The following is a 5,200-nucleotide window of genomic DNA, read 5'->3' as shown; positions in this document are numbered from 1 at the left end:
GCGATCCTACTTATCGAATACATCCATTTACTTATCTAACCACAAAAAGAACTCTTTGACCTTTGCCTAGTTGATTAAAAAGCTGAAATTTGTAATTAAAAAGCAAAAGTTACCCAATTAATCTTCTTTTTTTCTTTCAATAAGATCATGAATATTCAAATGAAGTTTGGAACACGATTACAATATTTATTATATATTTCCTGAAATTCAAAAAAGTAGATGTGATAGACGACCTCCGTGGTCGCGGGACTCGAATACCGGTTTTCATAGTGTTGTTAAGTTTCCAGATTCATTCCCCAGCTGGGTTAATGTAGAAAACTAACTTTTCTATATTGTCTCGGGTCAGGGTGTTTCTGATACCGTCATTGTTTTCGGTTTCCACAACACAAGTGCTTTAATTTCTTACCTTGGGATCAAAGCAACATATGTAATATTGTCTTATATTTACAGTGCATGCATACTAGCATAAAGTCCCTTATTTACTGAAGGCTGAGCTTCGGAACTATTCGAATTTTACAAACGTTGTCGATTAAATTGTTAACTAATTAATTCAATACAGAATTTCAAACCTTACCTTAACGGAATATTAACCTTGTATATAAACAGTTAAGCTAAATTTTTATTTGCATTAGCGAATTTGGTGAGCGAAAAAATTACATCATAAAGAAATAACTTAAAAGCAATCGTCAATTTCCGTAAAGTCTACTAGCTACGAAGCTTAAAGTATAGTAACCAGTACTGTACATACCTTTAGATGCAGGTAGGTTGTCAAAAATTTATTAATGGAAAATCAATACGAACGGCGAACCCCAAATTATACGTCTCTATGAACCTTCATTGGACAACTACAGACTATAACAACTATAGAACGAATTGGCTGTATAGAGAATATCCTAAAACCCGATACGTAATCGCAAATTACTTATACAATAAATACAAAAACTTTCCAAAATATTTTAAGTTTCGTTTTAATTTTTAGACTCTAAAATAATAAAAATACTAATGGAAACTTTTTTATAGGGGTTTTTTATAAGGGTATCCTTAGACTACGGAAATAAACTTTTTAAAATTAGTTCTGTAGGGCTAGCACGAACGGGCGCGACTAACGCGAAAGCGTCATAACGCGCAAGACACTGCTATTCTCGCATAAGATTTCGCGCTTATTTTTATAATATCAAGTAACAGGGCAAATAAGTCATGCGCCTGATGGTAAGCTACACGCCTGTCCATAATACTTGCAGTGCCACTCAGAGTTTTATATCGCTAAGATCTGAGGGGCACTGCCACTGCGCCCGTCACCCTGAGACATAAGTTGACAAGTCCCATGTGCCTGTAATTTCACCAGCACCCTTACCCTTCAAAACCGGAACACAGTAATCTGCTTGGCGGCAGAAATAGGTAATGTGGCAGTACTACCCTAGACGAACTCTTTCACAAGGAGCTCTACTGCTACGAGTGCGCTCTGTGCCCTGCGATAATTTCGCAGTTGCGTTGTTGTCTAAGAACACGCCAAGGTTCTAAAGGCATTGAGGACGCCTTACAAAAGTTACATCATCGCGACCTTCATTTAAATAGGCAATAGTGGCAAAGTTAGGAAACGGGGTTAAACAAGGATGGCAGTAAATTACAACTTACCCCTGGCGCCAGGTTGTATAAACGATCGTAAATATATCCTGCCTTTAATTATGCTACTGTTTGCCTTTAATTAGATTTATGCACGCACTTCTACTTAATCCTTTACCGTGGACGATATAATTTGTATGAACGAACCCTGATAAATTAAATGGTTGTATTATCTAACCGTATTATAGTATATTCCTAGTAGAACTAGTTGCATTGATGAAAGAGATATTAAGACGTCCAGTGACGTAGCGCACGTAGTGAGAAAGTCAGACATCAAACCACCGTGTAATTATAACAAACTGATATATAATAAAGCCACGTGTTCATACCTCAAAAGTACTTTTCACTTGATTGTCATAAAAATAATATGAACCACATGAAACTAATTAAGTGTATGTGAAATTTAATTAATTTAAATAATCTCGTTCGAAGAATCTTGAAACCTAACTTTATATATGTATATATACAATTTTTCTAAATTCATTTTCCATCTAATATTGTGCGGAAAACCTGTTAAAACCTTACACATGCCCTTTCATTACAGAGACATCTATTGACACAATTCAAAACTTCACATTTCATGTACCAAATACAATTCTTCTTGTAAAATTTAAAAAAATGACCAAATAGAAGGTTTTAATAGCAAACGAATGATGAAAAAAAAAAAACAGAAAAAACGTTTCTATTGAGACTTCAAACACGAGTATACAATGTATTTTTAAATCTTTAAAAATCAATTTCCGGTTTAACTTTCCTTGCGAAAATCTTACTGTGTGTTATCATTATGGAAGAAAGTAGGCTTACTTGCCAGAAATGAACTTTGATGAAATTGAAAAATTGAAATGAAATTAAAAAATGTAACCAAAATAAAGTTTTGAGTTTTTGTTGTTCTGACACTTTTTAGATCTGTATTTATTAGAAAGTAGTTTAGTAACGCCTCCGGCGTCCTTTCTTTTGTTGTCGCACAGAGTTATCACCGTTTAAAGCGCCCTATATCAATATTTATATTTTTGTATGAAAGTAAAATCTGATGATTATTAAAAGTTATGGAACAAAAGTTGTTGTTTATGTTTTAAGTAATACAGTCCTGCGAGATTGTTAATATTTTACAAATAATCCTGTACATGTATAATTAACAACACAATATCAAGCTACAAAATATAAACAGGCAAATACGATTTAACCTATCTCTTCCCAAAATTCTAAATTATAGTAAAAAGATTAAAATGTACTCTTAGTTCGGTAATGGCTAACAAAATTTTAAGTATGTATAACTATTATACATTATTATCTATATGTTATTAGTTTTCTATATATACATTCAATGTATTTACTTGAAATTGTGCCATTACCTGTATTCAAATTGTTTCTTTATGACACACAGGTTTATACATGAGGCACACTATAAGTTTCCGGAATGAATAAGAAAAAAATACTATAAATGGTCAGAAAAGAATTTTTTTTCTCAAAATATTCTCCGTTAGCGTTAATATACTTTTTCATACGAATGAACCAATTTTGAAAACTTTTATGCCACTTCTCCGTGACAACCTCTGAAACATATTTTTCATACTTTTCGACAGCCTCTTCAGGTGATGAAAATCGTTGACCATTGATCGGAAGTTATTACTTCCGACAAACAAATTGTCGTGTACCAATCATTATTCACGGTACAACGATTCTCCAAAGCAAGAGTAGCCACGTGTCCAGTTTTATTAAAAAAAGAAGCAATCATCCACTTAGAGGCACTTTGCACGCGCGCCACTTAGGTTGGTTTCGGCTCGTCTCGAAAGACCCATACGCTCGATTGCTGCTTTGTTTTGGGATCGTAACTATAAATCCATGTTTCGTCACCTGTTACTGTGTCCCACATCAAATTTGACGCTCCTTCGTTGAATCTGGTAAGCTCCGTTTTTGAGCCTCAGTCAAATTGTGTGGGATCCATCGAGAGCACAGCTTTTTTACACCTAAATGTTTGTGTAGTATTAATTGTATTTAACTCATGCCTATGCCTGAAGATGCCCGAATCTCATGGTATATCACATGCCTGTCTGTTTTGATCATACGGCGCACAGCATCGATATTTTTGTTGTTCACAGCAGTGGACGGACGACTATCACGAAATTCGTCACTGAGATTCACATGACCGCGTTTGAATTCAGCAAACCAGCTATAAATAGTAGTCTTGCATGGTGCTTCATCGCCAAAAGCAGTTTGAAGCCGAGCGAAGCTCCGCTGAGCTGTTAAAATACAATTAAAGTCGTAGAAAATCATACTACGAAAATTTTCACGAGTTAAGTCCATGGTGATGTAGACAACCAATTTCTAAAATGACGCCAAAATATAAAACAAAGCAAGTGACAGTCAGATGAAACAAACTGTATTCTACAACCTAGGAGTTCCATTTTTAAATGTTGTAATGACTTTTTAAATATTGTTGATGTCCGTGGCCTGTTCCGGAAACTTATAGTGCGCCCTATGTAGAGGCATTACAAGAACACAAGGTTAAATTTTGAAGCTTCAAAATTTTATTAAAGTGATCCGCCTTGCGGCATACAAAAGGAGACATTCATTAGAAGACATTCTTTTGTTGCACAATTTTTTCTAAAGTTGTCTGGAAGACGTTGCTGCTTAACAATAAGGCCGCCTATTGTGCAGTAGCCTATTCTATGATACTTACATTACTGTAATGTGTTGTCGTTGTAATCTTTCAAAGTACAATAAAGGATATATCATTTCATTCATGCGTTCAAACACACGAGCAAGTTCAATACAGTGTAGTTTGTGCGTAACACTTCATTATCAAGGTTATAAATCGACGTAAACTGCGCTTTATGTTAATTTACGAGCGTACGGACAGCGGTCATCGTGATCACAGTTAATACCTGTTGAGTTACAGGCCGGATTATTACCCGTCTCACTGTTTACGTTTGCCGTTAATGCCTACCTAAATAATATGTAATATACCTAAATATAAATAAATATATACAGCTGCAAGAATATACCTTGTTTTTTTATAATATCGAGGTCGTGCGCCTGATAGTAAGCTACACGCCTGTCCATAACAGTTGCAATGCCACTCGTAGCTTTAAATCGCAAAGAGACTTAAGTTGACAAGTCCCATGTACCTGTAATTTCCTTATCCTTATCCTTCAAAATCGGAACACAGTAATGCTGACATTACTGCTTGGCGGCAGAAAGAGGTTATTGTGGCAGTACTTACCTGGACGAACTTTTTCACAAGGAGCCCTACTACTACTACTACTTGTGCGCTATGTCACATATGGTGTTATTGTCGACACTTTCAAATATTTTAAATTAAAGAAAAGTATCATAAAGCCGTGTTAGCCTAATGGTTTGACTTACCGCATCTCAAACAGAGGCCGTGGGTTTGAATCCGGGTTCGCGCCTCTGAGTTACTTGGAATTTAATTAGAAATTTATCAAGAGCTTTTCGGTGAGGCAAAAAACATCGTAATGAAATCTGGATGTCGAAGAAGGTTGAGAACCCTTGGAAAACGTGTGTAGTCCGTAACCCGCGTTGGGCTATCGTAGCGGACTACGGCGTAACCTCTCCC

Source organism: Hyposmocoma kahamanoa, unplaced genomic scaffold, assembly GCF_003589595.1.
Source record: "Hyposmocoma kahamanoa isolate Upper Pololo Valley unplaced genomic scaffold, ASM358959v1 78, whole genome shotgun sequence".
NCBI classification, from domain to species: Eukaryota; Metazoa; Arthropoda; class Insecta; order Lepidoptera; family Cosmopterigidae; genus Hyposmocoma; species Hyposmocoma kahamanoa.
This window is presented reverse-complemented; position numbering follows the sequence as displayed.